Raw genomic sequence first — 14,390 nt, 5'->3', positions numbered from 1 at the left:
ATATTACGTACACTTAGGAAATAATCCAGGCCTTTCTTAAAGCAATCCACTGAGCTGGCCATAACCACCTCTGCAGGGAGTCTATTCCACATTTTCACAGCTCTTACTGTGAAGAAACCTTTCCGTATTTGGAGATGAAATCTCTTCTCCTCTAGACGTAAAGAGTGCCCCCTTGTCCTCTTTGTTGACTTTATAGTGAATAACTCGACACCAAGTTCCCTATATGGACCCCTTATATATTTGTACATGTTGATCAAATCCCCCCTTAATCTCCTCTTATCAAGAGTGAATAAATTCAGTTCCTCTAATCTTTCCTCATAGCTGAGTTGCTCCATGCCTCTTATCAGTTTGGTTGCCCTTCACTGCACTTTCTCCAGTTCCCCGATATCCTTTTTGAGAACTGGTGCCCAAAACTGAACAGCATATTCCAGATGAGGTCTTACTAATGATTTGAACAGGGGCAAAATTATATCTCTCTCTCTGGAGTACATACCTCTCTTAATACAGGAAAGGACTTTGCTCGCTTTGGAAACCGCAGCTTGGCATTGCATGCTATTATTGAGCTTATGATCTACCAAAACCCCCAGATCCTTCTCCACTATGGATTCCCCCAGTTGTACTCCCCCTAGCGTGTATGATGCATGCATATTCTTAGCCCCCAAGTGCATAACTTTACATTTCTCAACATTAAACCTCATCTGCCACATAGTCGCCCAATTAGACAGAGCATTGAGGTCTGCTTGTAAATTGGTGACATCCTGTAAGGACGTTATTGCACCGCATAGCTTGGTGTCATCTGCAAAGACGGAAATGTTACTCTTGATCCCAGACCCAATATCATTTATAAAGATATTAAAAAGTAAGGGTCCCAGCACTGAACCTTGGGGTACACCACTCATAACCTTAGACCATTCAGAGTAAGAATCATTAACCACTACTCTCTGAATTCTGTCTTTTAGCCAGTTTTCTATCCATCTACAAACTGATGTTTCCAAACCTGTAGACTTTACCTTACACATGAGCCGTGTGTGCGGAACTGTATCGAACGCTTTTGCAAAATCCAAATATATCACGTCCACCGCCACCCCTCTGTCCAAGGTTTTACTTACCACCTCATAAAAAGAAATCAGGTTTGTCTGACAACTCCTGTCTTTCATGAATCCATGCTGTCTGTTGCTCAAAATATTTTTTTCCTGCAAGAACTCGTCTATGTGGTCTTTTATTAATCCCTCCAGTATCTTCCCAACTATAGAAGTTAAACTAACGGGTCTATAATTACTTGGTAAAGACTTTGTTCCCTTTTTAAATATAGGCACCACATTGGCCCTGCGCCAATCCAGTGGTACTATTCCTGTCATTAATGAGTCCCTAAAAATTAGATACAATGGCTTTGAAATTACAGAGCTCAATTCTTTTAGGATCCGTGGGTGGATGCCATCAGGTCCAGGTGCTTTCTCCACCTTTATTCTGTCCAAATATTTCTGGACCATATCACTTATGAGCCATTGTGGATTAGGGGCTGCGTCAATACCACCCCCATTGTGGACATGAGCTCCCCCATGCTCCTTTGTATACACAGAGCTGAAGAAAGTATTTAATAAGTTAGCCTTCTCTTTGTCCCCAGTCACCCACTCCAGATTATTTTGCAAAGGGCCTACATGCTCAGACTTAACCTTTTTACTATTAATATATTTGAAGAATTTTTTGGGGTTTGTCCTACTGTCTTTTGCAATCTGTCTTTCATTTTGAATTTTTGCATCCTTGATTTCCTTTTTACATATTCTGTTAAATTCCTTGTAACATTTAAATGACACTAGTGTTCCTTCATTTTTATATTTTTTGAAAGCTCTTTTTTTATTGTTTATAGCTTTTTTAACTTTGGCCGTGAGCCACATCGGCTTTATTTTTAACCTTTTAAACTTATTGCCCATGGGAATATACTTTGCCGTGAGATCACAAACAAGCTTTTTGAAGAATTCCCATTTCTGTTCTGTGCCCATTGGTGCCAATATTCTCTCCCAGTCTAAGTCCTGGAGAGCAGCCCTCATCCCTTGAAAATTTGCTCTCTTGAAATTAAGTGTTTTTATCTTTCCCGTATGTGATTTTTGCTTACAGCTAACATCAAATGAAATCATGTTATGGTCACTGCTACCCAGATGTTCCTTTATCTGAACATTAGTAATACGTTCTGCATGGTTTGAGATTACCAGGTCCAACAGAGCATCATTCCTAGTTGGGGCCTCAATAAACTGTACCATAAAATTGTCCTGTAATAGGTTTACAAATTTTTGCCCTTTAACTGTCCCAGCAGTGCCATTACCCCAGTCAATTTCTGGGTAGTTAAAATCCCCCATTATTATCACTGTCCCAGCCCTTGCAGCCCTTTCTATCTGTGCAAGGAGCTGAGTCTCCACCTCCTCATTAACATTGGGTGGTCTATAACAAACTCCAGTGATTAACTTTGAACTACGCGCATCTGTATGCAGTTCTACCCATAATGCCTCAGACTCATCACACTCTCCGCCCACCAGGTCCTCTTTCTCACTCGCTTTGAGATTATTTCTCACATACAGACAGACCCCTCCACCTTTCCTTTTTACTCTGTCTTTCCGAAAGAGTGCATACCCAGGAATATTAATAGCCCAGTCATGTGAGGAATGAAGCCAAGTTTCAGCAATACCGATTACATCATAGCTCTCCTGATGCACCAGAGCTTCCAACTCGCCTATTTTGCTTGGCAGACTTCTGGCATTGGCGAACAAACATTTTAATGTATTAATATATTTTGACCGGTCACACACTATCCTCTTGGGTGTTCCAAGATTACAACTAGGACTTGCTACTATATTTACCTTGGGTTTATGTGCTTCGGTTACCCCACCACTAATGCCCCTAATATTACCCTCTGGAATATGCTCCACGCTGACTATCTCTATCTCTGAACCCACCCCCCCATCACCTAGTTTAAAAAACCCTCTAACTTTTTGGCCATCCTCAATCCCAGCTGATCTGCATCCTCCTCATTTAGGTGCAGTCCATCCCTTCTATAGTATCGGTTGTCGACTGAGAAGTCCTTGTTCAGCTTCCTGAGGTTTAAGTTGTTTTATCATATTTTTTGTTAGATCCTAGGCAGGGACCTGATTGAAATAAACAATAGTGATCATGTAGCTTACAAACCCCCTCATGCATACTGATAATCACATACATATATTAATAAGTAAGAGCTGTGTTGTCATGTTATTCTCCTGTATATACAAGAATCGGGGTACATTCCTTCTTGGCAACCAGCTCTTTCATTGTAAACCAGCATGCCATGGCAGTCTGGGAGGTGACCCGTAAGGGAGGCTTTGGAGATGAGGTGTTATGTGGGTGACATGACATGTCCAATTGAGAAGGGGTCATATAGCCATATCGCTGTTGTGGCTTAGTCCCACCTAAGTATATAGACCCAGACAAAGATCAAGTTTTCACCGGGAATAGACCCCCTTTCATATCATGGGGCTGGTTCTCTCCCATGAGGTGGGGAAACAATCAAGAAGGGTGCTCTAGCTAAGGCTGGAAACGTAGGTCAGTGTTCAAGTACATATACAGCTATGCCATGTGTGGAGGTCAGGGTGGGCCTGGAGACAACGCAGTTCTTGCAGCCGCTACTGCCTGATCAGAAGTCTAATGTTCAGGCTGTTAGGTTTGCATAATTTCAATCTGGGCAGTTTTGTGTGCCTATGCAGATATGAAGAAAAAAAAATAGAACCAAAGCATAACTATTGTGAATAAGAACTTAACTCAAGTAAGTGGAACTTCATTCAACTGAGGTGGAAGGATCCATGCAGGTTTTTCAGTTGTCTCGATGAGCTTTGCGTGGCTTTGGTGGATTTGTGGGGCTCGATCCATTATGTGAGCCTTGATGATGAGTTTGGGATCTGGGTCCGGACAAGGAGCGTTGTCTTCGATGTCTCAGTTCTTGGACATTAATGGGCTCTTTTCCGCGTGGGTCTCACCTGGGTGGAGTGCGATGAAACTCGGCTTACCAGTTGGGAACCTCAACCGTCGGTATGTCCAGAGTGTCGCAGGAAACAATTGGAGGTCCTCGGGCACTCATAGCAAGGCAATGCGGCCTTTTGTAGAGGCAGTCAGACAAAAGGGGAACTTCCAGCGGTAGTGTATGCCCCTAGTGCGCAAGGTCTCCAGCAAGGTGCGAAGGTCCCTGCGATGTTGCAGTGTGATGCTGGAGAGGTCCTGATATATTTGGACATCCGCAACCCTGTACATGAGGTGTATTCTGTTTATAGCTCGTTGTATAACAGTGTAAATTTGCTGTCCCCTCAAAGTAACTCAACACACAGCCATTAATGTCTAAACAGCTGGCAACCATATTTTGTCTGGCCACCATTATTTTCCAGCACTGCCTTAACCCTCTTGGGCATGGAGTTCATCAGAGCTTCACAGGTTGCCACTGGAATCCTCTTCCACTCCTCTATGATGACATCACGGAGCTGGTGGATGTTAGAGACCTTGTGCTCCTGCACCTTCCATTTGAGGATGGCCCACACATGCTCAATAGGGTTTAGGTCTGGAGACATGCTTGGCCAGTCCATCACCTTTATCCTCAGCTTCTTTAGCAAGGCAGTGGTCGTCTTGCAGGTCTGTTTGGGGGCGTTATCATGTTGGAATACTGCCCTACAGCCTAGTCTCTAAAATGAGGGGATCATGCTCTGCTTCAGTATGTCACAGTACATCTTGGCATTCATGGTTCCCTCAATGAACTGTAGCTCCCAGTGCCGGCAGCACTCAAGCAGCCCCAGGCCACGATACTCCCACCACCATACTTGACTGTCTTTGTACTCCTCACCTGGTTGCCGCCACACATGCTTGACACCATCTGAACCAAATAAGTTTATCTTGGTCTCATCAGACCACAGGACCTGATTCCAATAATCCATGTCCTTAGTCTGCTTGTGTTTAAAAAACTTTTTGCAGGCTTTCTTGTGCATCATCTTTAGAAGAGGCTTCCTTCTGGGATGACAGCCATGCAGACCAATTTGATGCAGTGTGTGGCGTATGGTCTGAGCACTGACAGGCTGAACCCCCACCCCTAGAACCTCTGCAGCAATGCTGGCAGCACTCATACGTCTATTTCCCAAAGACAACCTCTGGATATGACGCTGAGCACGTGCACTCAACTTCTTTGGTCGACCATGGCGAGGCCTATTCTGAGTGGAACTTGTCCTGTTAAGCCGCTGTACGGTCTTGGCCACAGTGCTGCAGCTCAATTGCAGGGTCTTGGCAACCTTCTTATAGCCTAGGCCATCTTTATGTAGAGCAACAATTCTTTTTTTCAGATCCTCAGAGAGTTCTTTGCCATGAGGTGCCTTGTTGAACTTCCAGTGACCAGTATGAGAGATTGAGAGCGATAACACCAAATTTAACACACCTGCTCCCCATTCACACCTGAGACCTTGTAACACTAACGAGTCACATGCAACTGGAGAGGGAAAATGGCTAATTGGGCACAATTTGGACATTTTCACTTAGGGGTGTACTCACTTTTGTTGCCAGTCGTTTAGACATTAATGGCTGTGTTGAGTTATTTTGAGGGGACAGCAAATTTACACTGCTATACAAGCTGTACACTCACTACTTTACATTGTAGACAAGTGTCATTTCTTCAGCGTTGTCACATGAAAAGATAGAAGAAAATATTTAGAAAAATGTGAGGTACTGTATATATAAATGTATATAACAACACATCACATCAAATATGTGATTTTGCAATAAAGTCTTTTGTATTTACAGATATGCCTATTTGCTAATAGCAGTCTTTTTTTGCTAGGGATGTCATGTGGTGTTATATATATATATATTTTTTAACTAATTTATGCAATATTTTGTAATATTTAAATAATCAAGAATTCCTAATAGTTACATAGTTAGTTTGAAAAAAGACCATCTAGTTCAGCCAATAGAAAAATAATTAAATAGAAAATCTCCATATACTGTATAGAGTTGATCCAGAGAAAGGCAAAAATACATGGAGAATGAACATTCCTCTGCGTCACATACTCCCTTTTTTTTTTTTTGTCAATTTTCCCTAATTCCATACAATACTCTTTTACATTACAAATTCCTCTATCGCTGGAAGAACATTGTGTTAAATGTCTTCGAAGTAAGGCAAAGTTTAACCACTTCCCGACCGCCGCACGACGATGTACGTCGACAGAATGGCACGGGCAGGCATATTGGCGTACATGTACGTCCCTGCCTTCCCGCGGGTCGGGGGCCCGATCGGGCCCCCGCCCGGTGCCTGCGGCGGTCGGTATTCGTTCGGGAGCGATCCCGGACGAGGGGGCGGCCATTCATTCATGGCCACCCCCTCGCGATCGCTCCCGACGAATAGAAATCCTTCGTGACATCACTTCCTCTCCTGTAATGTAAACACAGGAGAGGAAGTGATGTATTCTCTCCTCCGTGTCGGTATTTTTCGTTCCGACACCGAGGAGAGAGGATCGGTGAGTTGCACCAACACGTCACTACACAGTAGAACATGCCAGGCACACTCACACCCCCCCCGATCACCCCCCCAATTACCCCTGCCCCCCAGTCACAGTGACACCAATGTCATTTTTTTTTTTTTTGCATTGGTGTCATTTGTGACTGTAATAACTGTTAGGGCAGTTAGGGTTAGCCCCCTTTAGTTCTAATGTACCCCCCTAACCCCCCCAATAAAGGTTTAACCCCGTGATCACCCCCCGTCGCCAGTGTCACTAAGGCTGGGTTCACATTGCAGCGGTTTATGAGAACGAATGTGATTCGCACCGCACTGCAGTGCAAATCACATCCGATCTCTGTGCGATTCGAGTTCAGCCATACAGATAGTATGGCTGAATTCGCATCGCACCCGCCGCACCCGCCGCAAATTCGCACGGGACCCTTTTTTTGGCCCGCAGCAGAATCGGATCGCATGGGTGTTCACACCATGCGATCCGAGTTTGCAGATCGCACTGCGATATGCGAACTGATCTGGGGGTGTCATTAACATTTCACTGACACTCCCAGCAGTTCGCATAGGCCAGTGTGAACTGCCGCCGGGAGGCATGCGATGCGGGAACCCGCAGTGGATTTGTGGCGTTCCCGCATCGCTCCAGTGTGAACCCAGCCTAATAAGCGATCATTTTTCTGATCGCTGTATTAGTGTCACAGGTGACGCTAGTTAGGCAGGTAGGTATTTAGGTTCGCCGCAGCTTTTTATAGCGCCAGGGACCCCCATATACTACCGCATAAAGCCCCCTGATTGCCCCCTAGTTAACCCTTTCACCAGTGATCACCATATAACTGTTACAGGTGACGCTGGTTGATTAGTTATTTTTTTATAGTTTCAGGGCACCCGCCATTTATTACCTAATAAAGGTTTAACCCCCTGATCACCCGGCGGGTGTCATTTGTGACTGTAATAACTGTTAGGGCAGTTAGGGTTAGCCCCCTTTAGTTCTAAGGTACCCCCCTAACCCCCCCAATAAAGGTTTAACCCCGTGATCACCCCCCGTCGCCAGTGTCACTAAGGCTGGGTTCACATTGCAGCGGTTTATGAGAACGGATGTGATTCGCACCGCACTGCAGTGCAAATCACATCCGATCTCTGTGCGATTCGAGTTCAGCCATACAGATAGTATGGCTGAATTTGCGTCGCACCTGCCGCACCTGCCGCAAACTCGCACGGGACCCTTTTTTTGGTCCGCAGCAGAATCGGATCGCATGGGTGTTCACACCATGCGATCCAAGTTTGCAGATCGCACTGCGATATGTGAACTGATCTGGGGGTGTCATTATTTTATGGCCTTCAAAACTGTAACGCCCTTAGAAAGCCTGAAGGCGGTGCTTGGTTTTCGGGGCCCCGTATGCGTCTAGGCTCCCAAAAAGTCCCACATATGTGGTATCCCCGTACTCAGGAGAAGCAGCAGAATTTATTTTGGGGTGTCATTTCACATATGCCCATGGCATGCGTGAGCAATATATCATTTAGTGACAACTTTGTTAAAAAAAAAAAAAGTTTGTAATTTTCCCGCAACTTGTGGCAAAATATAAAATATTCCATGGACTCAACATGCCTCTCAGCAAATAGCTTGGGGTGTCTACTTTCTAAAATGGGGTCATTTGTGGGGGTTTTGTGCCATCTTGGCATTTTATGGCCTTCAAAACTGTAATAGGTAGTGAGAAGTGAACTCAAAAATTTACGCCCTTAGAAAGCCTGAAGGCGGTGCTTGGCTTTCGGGGCCCCGTACGCGGCTAGGCTCCCAAAAAATCCCACATATGTGGTATCCCCGTACTCAGGAGAAGCAGCAGAATTTATTTTGGGGTGTCATTTCACATATGCCCATGGCATGCGTGAGCAATATATCATTTAGTGACAACTTTGTGAAAAAAAAAAAAGTTTGTAATTTTCCCGCAACTTGTGGCAAAATATAAAATATTCCATGGACTCAACATGCCTCTCAGCAAATAGCTTGGGGTGTCTACTTTCTAAAATGGGGTCATTTGTGGGGGTTTTGTGCCATCTTGGCATTTTATGGCCTTCAAAACTGTAATAGGTAGTGAGAAGTGAACTCAAAAATTTACGCCCTTAGAAAGCCTGAAGGCGGTGCTTGGCTTTCGGGGCCCCGTACGCGGCTAGGCTCCCAAAAAATCCCACATATGTGGTATCCCCGTACTCAGGAGAAGCAGCAGAATTTATTTTGGGGTGTCATTTCACATATGCCCATGGCATGCGTGAGCAATATATCATTTAGTGACAACTTTGTGAAAAAAAAAAAAGTTTGTAATTTTCCCGCAACTTGTGGCAAAATATAAAATATTCCATGGACTCAACATGCCTCTCAGCAAATAGCTTGGGGTGTCTACTTTCTAAAATGGGGTCATTTGTGGGGGTTTTGTGCCATCTTGGCATTTTATGGCCTTCAAAACTGTAATAGGTAGTGAGAAGTGAACTCAAAAATTTACGCCCTTAGAAAGCCTGAAGGCGGTGCTTGGCTTTCGGGGCCCCGTACGCGGCTAGGCTCCCAAAAAATCCCACATATGTGGTATCCCCGTACTCAGGAGAAGCAGCAGAATTTATTTTGGGGTGTCATTTCACATATGCCCATGGCATGCGTGAGCAATATATCATTTAGTGACAACTTTGTGTGAAAAAAAAAAAAAAATTTTTTTGTCATTATTCAATCGCTTGAGGCAAAAAAAAAAAATATTCAATGGGCTCAACATGCCACTTATCAATTTCCTTAGGGGGTCTACTTTCCAAAATGGGGTCATTTGGGGGGGGTTTTGTACTGCCCTGCCATTTTAGCACCTCAAGAATTGAGATAGGCAGTCGTAAACTAAAAGCTGCGTAAATTCCAGAAAACGTACCTTAGTTTGTAGATGTGACAACTTTTGCGCAAACTAATAAATATACAATTATTGACTTTTTTTTTTACCAAAGACATGTGGCTGAATACATTTTGGCCTAAATGTATGACTAAAATTGAGTTTATTGGATTTTTCTAATAACAAAAAGTAGAAAATATCATTTTTTTTCAAAATTTGCGGTCTTTTTACGTTTATATCGCAAAAAATAAAAATCGCAGAGGCAATCAAATACCATCAAAAGAAAGCTCTATTTGTGGGAAGAAAAGGACGCAAATTTTGTTTGGGTACAACATTGCATGACCGCGCAATTACCAGTTAAAGCAGCGCAGTGCCAAATTGTAAAAAGACCTCTGGTCATTGACCAGCAAAATGGTTCGGTCTGAAAGTGGTTAACCACTTGAAGACCACTTTTTTGTTTACATAGAAAAATCTGCATTTTTTGCTAGAAAATTACTTAGAACCCCCCCAAACATTATATATATATTTTTTTTTAAAGCAGAGGCCCTAGACAATAAATTGGTTGGTGTTGCAATTTTTTTATGTCGCACTGTATTTGCACAGTGATTTTTCAAACGCAATATTTTTTTTAAAAATACACTTTTTTTTAAAAAAATACACTTTTTTTTCTATTTCAGAGGATAAGTCCAGTTTTTGGAAAAAAATAATAAATGCTAATTTTTATTTTTTTTGCAGGTAAAATTATTACTTTTTTTTTTTTTGGAGCCACTGACAGGTCTGTCAGTGTATCTGCTTGCCCGTATATATCCATACATACACCTGCTAGCTGTCAGATCGGAGAGGCAAAGGGCCGATCACTTTGTAACATGTTACATGCTATACCCTCAATATGGATGTAACATATAACATGTCACTAAAGTTGAACTTGTCCTTTAATGCTCAAAAACACAATATATACCCAAATTCTTTCGTAAAATATGAAATATGCTGTTACACCGAGTAAATAGATACCAAACATGTCACACTTTAAAAGTGCGCATGCCCATGCAAAGGCGACAACCCATAGGCAATGCTTTAAAAGTCTTTACAGGTTAACACTTTAGATGTACAGAGGAGGTCTGGTGCTAGAATTATTGCCCATGATCTGGCGTTCGCGGCAATACCTGACATGTGAGAGGCAATCTATGTTTGCGTGCATGCGTGACCGACGTGTGCATTCACCTTTGCGCCCGGGCACATGAGGCGTTCTGTACTTTTATTTTTATTTTTATTTTTTACACTGTCTCTTTAATTTATTTGTTTTTTATCACTTTTATTGTTATCACAAGAAATATAACTACCCCCTGAGATAGCAATAGGCAGTGACAGGTACTCTTTATGGAGATATCTGAAGTCTATTAGACCCCAGATCCATCTTCTGCCCTTCAAAGCATTTGATCACAAATCCGCTGTGTGTCTCCTCTTCCGCCAAAGCGCTAGGTATCCAATAGGATCGCCTGACGCTTGTGCCAATAGAGAAACAGGTCTCACGACCTGCCACTTGATTGGCAGGGAGGAACTTTAGTGTTAAAATAGCGAAAATTCATTCGCTATCGGCACACAACTGGATGGGATCAGGATCTGAGACAGCCCTTTTTATTTAAAGCCTATTAGAGCCTCTGGCTCTAATCAGGTGCTTCAAAAAAACACCCACCCCGCATTGAAATCCATAGTCCGGCACCCCTGTATGTAGATCAGGGGGCCGGATGCATGGATAGGGGAGGCGGCTCCCATGCGCCCCTCTATGGACGGGCCGCCACTGCATTCTGGTCTCTGTTTGCCTCTATGATCAGCTGGTGAAAGCCAGTCCAGTCTCCCAGTGGGACTATGGAGACCAAGAAAGCCACAGTAGGTGGCGGGAGGGTGAGACGTCTCCTCCCGCTGCTTATAAAAGCAATCCAGAGGCTAGTTAGCCAGTAGCATTGCTTTTACAAGAGAGACAACCGTCGGCTCTAAAAAAACAATATCGGGATGATCAGGGCTGGGACAAGGGGTGGGCAGGAGGGACAGCTGCCTCAGGTGCAGTGAAACAAAAGGGCAAAAACATGGTTGCAGGGTGGTACATCCATTCTATGCAGTGCCAGGACAAGGTCATCTAGAGCCCAGGGAAAACATGCCAAACTGCGCCCCCCCCCCCCCCCCCCAAGATGTATGAGCATTATGTGTCAGCAAAAATCCCCCCAAAAATACACTGAGCACCTATCTGCATGCTTAACCTCTAAGCATAAATCTCAGTACTAATCCCCCCTCTGCTGAAATCCCCCCTCTCAGCACAAATCTTTGCCCCTAAATCTCCCCAGCTCAAATGCCCTTCCCAAAAAAATCACCCCTTTTAGCACAAATCCTCTACCCCTAAAAGTTCCCCTCCCAGTACACATCTTCTCCCCTCCACTTCAAATACCCCATCTCAGCACAAATTCCCCTCAAATCCTCCCTCCTTGCACAAATCTTCTTCCCCCATCCCCCCTCTCAACACAAATCCCCCTTAATCACACGCTTAGCAACCCCCCCCATGTCCCCTCTTAGAACAATACTTACCCCCTGCCGCCCCCCAAATGCACCCTCCGAACACAAATTCTCCCCAAATCCTCCCCCCCAGCATAAATCTTCCCCCACCCCCCTCAACAAAAATCCCCCTAAATCGCCACTCTTAGCAACCCCCCCAATTTCCCCTCCTAGAGCAATACTTACCCCCTGCCACCCCCCCCCCCCCACAATCCCCCTTCTAACACAAATTCCCTTCCCCCTATGTCCCTGTCGTCCCCCCCTTTTTCACATAACACAGTGCTCAAGGCAGCAGCTCCCCTTGCCCACCCCTTGTCCCTGCCCTGATTCCATGGCATGTATGATTAGTGGGGGAGGGGGGGCACATTTCTGCATCCTGGCCCTGGGCACTGGATGACTGTAATGTCTGATCTATCCACTAAGAGCTCAGTCATCTCCACTATCTCCGTAGCACATTGATGACGTCATAGCCACATCACCTGACTCCTCCTCTTGTTCCTATTTAAACAGCTCACTACCCTTCGTTTGGGTCGGACAGAAGCCCCACTTCCTACTCTTCATTTGGGCCGGACAGAGCCCCGCTTCTTACTCTTTGTTTGGGCCAGACAGAGCCCCCATTTCCTACTCTTCCTTTGGGCCGGACAGAGCCCCGCTTCTTACTCTTCGTTTGGGCCGGACAGAGCCCCCATTTCCTACTCTTCGCTTAGGCCGCACAGAGCCCCGGTTCTTACCCCTCGTTTGGGCTGGACGGAGCCCTGCTTCTTACTCTTCGTTTGGGCCGGACAGAGCCCCGCTTCTTACTCTTCGTTTGGGCCGGACAGAGCTCCCAGTCACTACCCTTCATTTGGGCTGGACAGAGCCCCCACTTTCTACTCTTCGTTTGGGCCGGTGAAAGCCTCACCAACCTCTCTCCACGTACCAGAACATCTCTTCAGAAGGCACTGAGTGTCCCCATCGTTGTATTTCTACTCACTGCAAGTATACCTGTTCCGTATAAACTTTATACCTTTGAAACAGCTTCTGCATATCAGTTTCTCCTAAATACATACATTACCACTGTATATAATCTCACTAAATAAAAACCAAACAGTTCTAACAACATTCCTTTGTACCTTTACGTTATACTTGCCAATATGGCGTAACCAATTAGCAACATACTATGCATGTACGTCCGAAGCTGTGATCCACTCTAATCACTACTAGTACACTGCTTGAAGCATTACAATGACCTTGTTGGGCATGGTGCCTGCAGCTGCAGACTTTATCCCGGTATAACCACTTGAAGTCCAGCAATGTTCCAGTAGGTCACTGGTTATCAAGAGCAGTTAATGTAAAAACCACCACAAAAATATTTACGTAACCAAAGAAATAACAAAGAAGTTGAGAAACAAAAAGGATGTTATTTTAAAAGGCACCATGGAAAAATATATATATATATATATATAAAAAATAAAAAAAACATAAAAATGAATAAACTACTTACATTCATGTGGGCATCATACATTATACCATGTCCTTGTCTAGCTTTTGATTTAAAGGTAATAGTAAAGCTGTTTTCAGGGATAGTGCCATGTATTTTAACATCTCAACAACATTAATAATTAAAATAAAAAGTTCTATAGAATTCTCCTTTAATGACATACAATACGGTCTACATTTGTCCTTCAACAACAGAATTTATTATCATAGAATGACTTACTGTTTATACTTTTTTATGTGTGAGTGTTCATTGTCTGATTGGCGAGAAAAGCTAGATCTTGAAGGCGCCAGTTGCGCCTTTTTACCAACCTATAAATTGAAAGATAAATGCACAAGTTAGTCTGTTTATTTTGGCATGCAGTCTTTGGAGAAATAAAAAGGAAACAAGAATTATTGGCCAACTAGTAAATTTAAAGCATTTGTTAACCCCCCCCCAAAAAAAAAAAAAAAAAATCATATAGTTACATAGAAGGTGAGGTCGAAAAAAAGACACAAGTCCTTCAAATCCAACCTACATTCAAGTCCATAAATATTGGGACATTTACACAATTCTAATCTTTTTGGCTCTGTACACCACCACAATAGATTTGAAATGAAACGAACAAGATGTGCTTTAACTGCAGACTTTCAGCTTTAATTTGAGGGTATTCACATCCAAATCAGGTGAACGGTGTAGGAATTACAACAGTTTGTATATGTGCTCACACTTTTTAAGGGACCAAAAGTAATGGGACAATTGATTGCTCAGCTGTTCCATGGCCAGGTGTGTGTTATTCCCTCATTATCCCATTTACAAGGAGCAGATAAAAGGTCCAGAGTTCATTTCAAGTGTGCTATTTGCATTTGGAATCTGTTGCTGTCAACTCTCAATATGAGATCCAAAGAGCTGTCACTATCAGTGAAGCAAGCCTTCATTAGGCTGAAAAAAAAAACCAAACCCATCAGAGAGATAGCAAAAACATTAGGTGTGGCCAAATCAACTGTTTGGAACATCCTTAAAAAGAAAGAACGCA

At 43.7% G+C, this 14,390-nt stretch overlaps 1 protein-coding gene across 1 annotated transcript in view; it reads right to left on the bottom strand.

Moving 5' to 3' along the window:
- The window catches only part of LOC143952483 (gamma-aminobutyric acid receptor subunit alpha-3-like), a 157,628-nt gene that overhangs the window by 129,469 nt on the left and 13,769 nt on the right, over positions 1–14,390 (bottom strand). Inside the window, exon 2 of the mRNA XM_077465203.1 lies at positions 13,598–13,686. The gene's annotated coding sequence lies outside the window, so the exon portion shown is untranslated. The remainder of the gene's footprint in view (positions 1–13,597; positions 13,687–14,390) is intronic.

The sequence above is a fragment of the Lithobates pipiens genome, unplaced genomic scaffold (genome assembly GCF_037356315.1).
Source record: "Lithobates pipiens isolate NorthernLeopardFrog02 unplaced genomic scaffold, aLitPip1_a1.2 Scaffold_1, whole genome shotgun sequence".
Classification (NCBI taxonomy): domain Eukaryota; kingdom Metazoa; phylum Chordata; class Amphibia; order Anura; family Ranidae; genus Lithobates; species Lithobates pipiens.
Note: the sequence above shows the minus strand (reverse complement) of the source record. Positions and strands in the feature narration are given on the sequence as shown.